The sequence below is a fragment of the Anoplopoma fimbria genome, chromosome 4 (genome assembly GCF_027596085.1).
Source record: "Anoplopoma fimbria isolate UVic2021 breed Golden Eagle Sablefish chromosome 4, Afim_UVic_2022, whole genome shotgun sequence".
NCBI classification, from domain to species: Eukaryota; Metazoa; Chordata; class Actinopteri; order Perciformes; family Anoplopomatidae; genus Anoplopoma; species Anoplopoma fimbria.
This window is the reverse complement of record NC_072452.1, coordinates 22,906,965-22,915,846: the sequence shown is the minus strand read 5'-3', so window position 1 is coordinate 22,915,846 and position 8,882 is coordinate 22,906,965.

Here is an 8,882-nt window from a genome sequence, read left to right as displayed (position 1 = left end):
AAAGTTGAATTATTTCATTCAAATTCAAATTTTTTTGTTGTTTTTCCTCGACCAGCCTCCCTATCTCTCTATATGTTAGCTTTCCTCCAGAATAACCATGCTCCTCCGGGTGTAAGTTTGGGGAGAAAGAGAGAAGGAAGAAAAAAAAAAAAAAAAAAAAGTCAGCCGGACTGTTATTCCCCTCAGAGAGTCGCAGTTCCTCTGCCGAGCTCCATGTAGATCTTTAGGAAGCAGCAGACTGGAGAGGGGGGGTGAAAAAAAAGAAGCTGTCTGAAGCAGCAAGACCCAGAAAGCCTCTGCTAACGAGTTCTTGTTGATTGGGCGAAGTTCAATTAGAGTAACACTACACTACTGCTGACCCACTGCTGCGTCTTAAAGGGCCGGACCATAATAACTAATTGGACGTGGGAGAGAGGAGGAGTCTGCTGCTGCTGCCGAGGAGGAAGATGCCCTGAATGTTTATGCATCTGTTTCCCTCTGCTGGTGTGTCCTGCCAGAAAAGGGAAAGAGAGAGAGAGAGAGCATTAACATACTGCCACCAGCAGCTCAGCACTATGGGAAAATGTTTTTGGAGTAAAAACAGCCAACAAAGGTCCCCAGACTTGGCATTTTTTGGTGCGTAATTACGCACAGATTACGCATTATAGGCGCTGTGTTGCACCGGAATTTGGCTTAAAAACAGCCAGAATGAGCACTTCTACGGACCTGACTGTTCAAGTCTATTAAACTGATTTGCCTACAAGTGAACAGAAGCTGTTCAGGTTTAAAACAGTGTTCAACACGAATGGTGATGTTTGTTTTTCTTTTTTTTTTTTATGGCAGCAGAGAGAGGCGATGGATGCTTTTAAATCTGAGACTAAAACTGTATTTATGTTTTCAATTATGGCTTAATATTTGTTTTCTATATCACTCTTATACCCACAAATATTATATTTCATTTCTGAGACTAAAGGGAGACATTCTTTATATATATAAAAAAACAGAAATATAACATTTCAGGTTTGAATTAGTTTACTCCATTTTTTTTTATTTATGATCTTTTTTATGATCACAGTTACTCTTCTGTCATTTAATGCGCAGTAATACAGGTGACGCCGGGCTGCTGCTCAGTCTGAGGACTGTATATGTGGTGTTTTTTTTTTTTTAGTTTTTCTTTTTTACTGATGAAGCTTTTAGGATGCAAAAAGAGACAAAACAGGGACGAGCCGGACGCCGAGCAGAGCAGCAGGTACGTCTGCTCCGCGGTTTATCCAAGGGTCGACAAACCCAACACATTGAGCTGACGTGGGTCCTTTATTCGTTTTAATGCACATTTAGACAATGCATATCACCTGTAGGCAGAACGAAATATACATCCTGCAGGTGTGAGAAAAATGCAAAGGAATCAAACTCACATTTTATCAGCGAAATGGAACAAAAGCTTCACAGCAGAATACATTAAAATATCTAAATCCAGCCTATGTTTTAGCATCTGTATTGAAAATCTATATGTGTACGACTTCTGATACAAGGCTTAATAAAACTGGAGAATTATTAGTTGTTTATGTTTTTTTAACACAATCAGATTATTCTCGACCCATTTGGAGGAAGGCTTGTGCCAACAGGAGCATATGGTGACATTGGTTTAGGGACAGAGTTATAAAACAGCAGGAAATTCTATTAGCCACCTTGGAGGTCCACCCTTTGTGGCTGCTATGAATATATATTTCTCCATAACAAGCAGGAGTGTGTGGGGATGAATTCAATTTGGGTATTCGGACGGAAACATGCATCCTTTTTCTAAAAAAAAAAAAAGAAAAGTGCAGGAACATTTCAGCTGCTCTGATGAGGATTACCTTCACACGTGGATTCAAAATTAGTTTGTCATATAAAGGGGATTACAGTACAAATATTTTTTTTTTTTTTACATTTAGCACATGAAGAAAGGAATGATTATTTAAAAAAAAGAATAAAAAGAAAATAAAAAAAGACTTGTATATGCCAGAATTAACAGAGGTTAGATGCATAATTCTTTTTCTTTTCGTTTGACTGGATGTTTGATAGCATCGAGGATAAAATAATAATCCTTTGACATTATCCCTGCAGGCCTCCATCACCCACACTGTGGTTGTGCTTATAAAACGGAAGGGAAAAAACCTGCAGATTTTATTCTACTGTCAATTCTACAGATTGTATGTCAGAAACGATAAAAGAGCACCGGGCACTGAGGACCATCTGGACCTGGCTGCTGCAGATTATTAACCTCACATTTAGTTTAAGCGTGAATGGCCCTCAGACCTCCCCGACACACAGAAAGTTATTCTTTTTTTTCTTCCTTTGGCTTAATTTAAACGTTAATTAGAGGCAGAGTAGCTGACATCATCAATCATCAGCTCTTGAGGGATTTAATTGGATGATTCGCTGATACCAGTACCGGGCTCCTTACTCCAAAAAGTAGTGCGTTACATTTAAACCACTTTCAGGGAATATTTTTTTTTCAATTGAGGAGCTGTAACTAGTGAATTATTGTCATATTTGCTTAAGAAAATGTCTGTGAATCAAGTATCAAAAAGTCTTGCATATCTTATGCTCATAAGAAGTGCTATTTGCAGTACTGGAACATGTGAAATATAACAAAATGAAGACTTTAAAATAGCATCCTGCATGCTAAAATCACTTAATTAAAAAAAATGTTATCCCTCAATGCAACACACATCAAAAATGATGAAGATTCTTGAGTCAGAACAGTGAAAAATGTGTTTTTTGATGTTTGGATTGCAATCTATCTGTCAAAAAAAAAAATATTTATATACATCTATTTTTTACATCTTTTTTCTCTTTTTGAGGAGCAATTTATCAAACCATTCCCACCTCATTTAAACATTTAAAAACCACTGGTGCTATTAATAATCACGAGGTGTAAATGTGCAGTGTTCGTGTCATCCTTTTTTTTTTTTGGCTCGATCAAATAAATAAAAAAAATCAAAGCAGTGGGAAAAAACTCCCTCCCAGTAAAGGTCAGCAGAGCTCTCTGTCATTAATCACCACATTAATGCAGAGAGTACCAGGAGAAAGTCTCCGGCTCAGGCTCCACCGGAGGCTCGGAGAGAGAAGGTGGCGACAAATGCACCGACCTGCAGTAATGATCCCGAACATTTCATTTAGTTACAGAGCTGTAACGCGTTACTGCAAAACAGCTGCAAGGCTTTCTGTGGCAGGTGTGTTTATCACAGGAAAAACATCATTTGTTGGGGAGATTAAAATGTATTTTCCTATTTTGATTAGTTAGTAAGCACAAATATTTAAAGACTGTATAGTAAAAAAAAAATGAATGGAGGTGTTGTTATTATTATTATTATTATTATTATTATTATTATTATTATTATTATTATTATTATTATTATTATTATTATTATTATTATTATTGTTATTATTATTATTATTATTATTATTAAGAGGCACATTCCTTTTTTTTCTTTGATTTACAATAATTCTCCAAGTTAAATTTAAAAAATAAAAAAAAAAAATATCCAGGTTACAAAAAGCTTTTAATAAAAAAAAAAAGTTATTAAAGGGGTATTAAGAAATAAATTACTGCATATTATACAAGGGGGCAAAATGCAATAAAACAGCCTCCAAGGTCGTCATAGAGCACCACAAATAAATCTCCATAGCAATGTTATGGACATAACAAGTTCCATTGGAGACATAAATAACAGAGTTTAATAAGGTCACAATAAAATCAGCACTTGTGCTTTACATTCTCTCAGTCCCTGTCACATATTGTGAGGGTCATGTTTTTTTTTTTTTGGGGGGAGATTTCCAGTAAATGTATCCCTAAAATCTAAGTAATTATGTTGGGGTTAATTATTATCTTGTTTATGTGTTTGCTTGATAATGGTGTGGTTTCTGACAGAGAGGCAGCTCTCCCAGCGCAGCGTGTCCTCCTGTATTATGAAAGAAAACAGCTGTAAACGCCTCCCAGTATAACATGATACAGGAGGAGGCTGCCCAGGGCGCTGTGGGTGTTTGTTTCCATTCTTAACCGGCCTGTTTCCACTGTAAAACACACTGCGGCTGACTGGATTAAAGGGCCCTATCAAGGTGTGTGCTGATGAGGCTCAACGGCAAATATGTTCAATTGTTACTCATTTATTTTTTATTTTTTTATTTATTATTTTTTTACAACAAGTAGCTTCTACTCAAAAAGTGATAAAAATGGAATATTGGAGTAAAAAAAAGAATTTTATTTAAAGTGACAGGCCAAATAATTATTAATAAAATACGAAAAATAAATATGGGAGTGCTTGAGAATATTTTGGAGACTATATATTTGACTAAAATAATCAAAAAATAGATACCAATATGTTTATTATTTATTTTTAATGGTGATGGCTGTGTGTGTGCGATTTTGCATCCCTGTGTCTGTTATCAAGCCGATATCAAAATGAACAGATAGTCAATGTTTCTGGGTGTCACTCGTGGAGAATATTCTTTCCAAGCTGTCCTCGAACGCACCTTTGCAGGCTCTCAGGTGTTCAGTCTTCTCTGCAGCTTCAGGTGACGTAAATGACGTCGTCGGTTCTCATTGGCTGTCAGTCAGTATCATTTATCCCCCATGTTCTTTTGTTTCAGGAGCTTTTTTTTCATGCTCTGGTCTTTGTGTGTTGCTGGTGTTAATTGGATTTCTGAGGAGAAAGTGTGGAGCAATTACTGTTGATGGACAGGATGCAAATCAAACAGCGAGAGAGAATGTTGGTACTGATGATATACATTTTAAATAATTTCCTCTTCTTTTTTTTTTATATCCCATTTCATCTTTGTTATAACACTACATTCTATATACGTCAATCAATTTGGACTCAGAAAGCACAAATCCTACCCGATAACGACAAAACAGCAACTATATTCATTTTATATCATTAACATCATTTTTTTAATTTATCTACAGATTAATTGATTGATTAGTCCATTCTGTCTCTAAAATGTCAGAACATCCAAAACCCAAAGATGTTCATTTTACTATCACATATGACAAACATAAAGGAAGCAAATTCTCCCAATTGAGGAGCTGTAACTAGTGAATTATTGTCATATTTGCTTAAGAAAATGTCTGAAACTGTGAATCAAGTATCAAAAAGTCTTGCATATCTTATGCTCATAAGAAATGATATTTGCAGTACTGGAACATGTGAAATATAACAAAATGAAGAGCACTTTAAAATAGTATCCTGCATGCTAAAATCACTTAATTTAAAAAAAAAAAAAAATGTTATCCCTCAATGCAACACACATAAAAAATGATGAAGATTGTTGAGTCAGAACAGTGAAAAATGTGTTTATTGACGGATGGATTGCAATCTATCTGTCAATATTCAAATGTTCTTACAATCAGAAACCTGACAATTACCGACAGTTACTTGTCAACGGCTGCCAGTTAATTACTGTGAATTTCACGGTACATTTAGTAAGAATTGGTAAAAGAAAGGTGATGCAGGAGTTCAGGTAAAATCTCAGAGTTTAAAAGAAATAAAGAGAGAAATCCTTTGTTTTAAATCGGCCTTGCGCAGCTTTACTGACATCCGTCGGGACACAACTTTTATCCTTTTCTTTTACTGCAACATAGTAAACTATTGTCAGCCCCCGATGAGTCCCAACATCAGTGTATATTTCTGGTAGTGAAGAAGGTGATGCTGTTATAGTTTTGGCTGATACAGAGATCATGCACTATGAGCTTCACATATCTGCTTCCATCGTATACAGATAAATAAACTGTAGTGCACACATTTTATTGTGTTGTTCCACCATCAACACCACCCGCCCATCTCCTCTCACACACTGAGCCATTTGGAGTCCCATCAAAGGCTGCAGAGATCCACAAATAAATAAACATGCTTCCAAGGCCTTCCAGCCCCTGAACACAAAGCTACTGTAGACCTCTGTGGTTTCATTCAGTTCACACACACACACACACACACCCACACACACACACACATACACCCCCCTATACACCCCCTGTCTCCAGGGAGAGGACCGTGGTTGTCCCCGTTGCTCTCTAATGACCCACCGGGGCCCATTTAAGATCATAAAGAAGGATATGTGGAGGCTTTGAGCAGGATTACAGCAGCATTGAGGCTGAATGCTTCTCCTGTTTGACTCTTGATTAGCTTCATTATTGTGTAATTAGCCCACTGACTGGAGGAACACGCCGTGGAATCTGATACCAGACATTACATTCATATTCTTAGTGCGTGTGGCGTTTGTTGCCTAAAGACATCTTGTCCATAAGAGGAACTAAAATGACCGCACTCTAATATTGTTCTAATTATATATCAAAGCTGCATGGCAACTGGAGAAAATTAGTTCTTCTTGCAAAAAGGCTCCAGGTTGCTTTTATACCTCACAGGATGTGGTGATGGAGTTATTTTTATTCTTTATTAGTTTTTCTTTATAGGTAAACCTGCATATGTAACTAAAGTAAAAAGTGTAAAATCAGTATTTTGTGTGTTTCTCAAGCGACAATAATACAGGCCCTTTTATTTATGAATATTAATGTAAACAAACATTTTACAGCATAAGAAACATTAATGTTTAGATTTTTTTGGGGTGGCACAACCCTTTTGTTTGCATTTGGATCTTGAATTAAGCTTGGAATTATTATAATATATTTCATCTAACTGATTATTTGACTTTGAAGTCAATGTGAAGACAATATTTAAAAATAAGTTTATTTTCTTTTGACTTTACTGTGAACTATTTCAGTCTTTTGTGAGATAAACGTCACGGACCGGCCTTGGATTCAGTAAAGTATCTTTGTCATTGATTGATTGATTTGTTTGAGTGTCCTGCACCATATGGTCTTACAAAACAACAACAACCAGGTCGGTCACATGACCAGTCAAAACATAGTTCCACAAATTCAATGAAAGAGAAAATGGCACGACATTAAGGTCTTATTATGATGGATACAGTGCTTTTCGTTTTACGTCTCATGCATTTTCTATGCATCTTGCTAAGACACACACACACACATACAGAGTGCACGTGGCCAGATCTATTTATATAAATGAGTCTGTCACTGAGCTGCTCTGTGATCAGGAATGACCTCGACATGAACGTCAGAGCAATGACCTTCATAACCTCTGAAGATTTCTCAAAACGGCTCGAAAACTATATATATATATATATATATATACCATATATGCTATTTCCAAATGATGCAAAAAACATGTAGAAAAGTCAAATTCCAGGCCCGATAAATTAAATTCATGTTTGTATTGTTGCAGATGGATCAAGGTTTTGTTGCTCACTTGGTAGACGGACAGTGAAAGAAGCAGAACCAGCTGTACACATATTAATGATACAACTATCCTGAATTAAAGAGTTTTTGAGCTAAACTCCAGTTTACTTACTCTCATGTACTGATATTGAAAATGCTCCTGATTATATCTCACAAACTCTCTTTCTCTCAATCTCTCTGATCCACTGGCAGACTTGTATTTATGTGTTGCAATTATACCAGAGAAGTACAACTCTGACATTTCACTTCACTTCTGTGCAGCAACAAAACAAAATGTATGTACGAGCATTATGGCGCTCATTACTCGTCCATTCGTTCCACGGTTTAAGCTGTTAAATGAACCGAGAAAATGTTTTTCTGAACAGTAAGACAATGTACGAGCAGCAAACCCAGCTTACAGGGTGTTTGACTAAAGCCTGAACTGTTGTTTTCTAAACTGAGAAAAAAAAAAAAAAAAAAAAAAAAAAAAAAAAAAAGCCATGGACTCCACTCAGGGCTCCTAAAGCCCATCTCCTCATGTCCCTGTACATACAGTATGTTGGCAAATGAAGACAAATGCTTGTGAGAGCACAGGGTAGCTCTTAGCGAATTAATCACTTGCAATTCTACCCTTGTCCACTTGGGCCCCCTGACGCAGAGCCCGACTGTAGGCTACGTAATGAGGGGGTTTCATCGTCCAAACGCTCCTTTACGAGCTCCTCCAAAAAAAACCCTAAATGAATAAGTGAAGCCACCTCTCTGGAGGGGCGTCGTTTTCTTTAGATGGTGTGGCGCCTCGACCTCCGAGATCACCCCTCCAGCCTTCGAGACAGTCTTCCTCTCCCTCCTCACATCAGGATTTCATTAAGTGGTGAGCAGAAGAAAAAAAAAAAACACTCCACTCCATCACCACCACCACAACCACCCTCTTCCTCCCCCTTTTGCTCTCTCCTGCGCCACTTTGCTCCCAAACCAAATGAGGAAATAGCTCGTCTGGTCGCTGACAGACTTCGGGTTTGGCCGTAAAGATAAATGACCCAAAGTATTAAAGTTTAACACGTTGACAAAACCCACCTGATCTGTGGGATTAATGCAACAAAAAATCAAACTCTGGGGGAAAAAAAAAAGAAAGAAGAGGGAGGGGTGATGTGGACTCAGAGGAGAGTAATAGCCGGTCATCGTGAAGGTCAAACAATATTTAGGATAAGTACACATCCAGAGCTGAGAGGCTGGACTTTGCAGAGACGTGTGATGTATCTCGTGCTCTCGTGCGTCGTGTTTTGGGAAGTTCAGCAATTCCACAAAAGTTTAAACATAAAAAAACACACATACACACACACACACACACACAGTAAGACTTATGATGCTTAATTGGGTCACATGAAGAACACAAGGAGGGCTTTCACTTAAACGCACATTAATAATCTGATGTCATTCAGAGCAGACGTTCAGTTTTTGAGCATTCCAACAACAACAAAGTGCGATCAGCAGAAAGTTGAATAAACTTGCAGAAAATAAGATTACATGACTCATCGTCGTATTTTATTGCATTTATTTGACACCGTTATTAAATATTGTTTTTATGTATTTTTAAGGTGTGTCTTCCTGACTACATCTGCAGAAA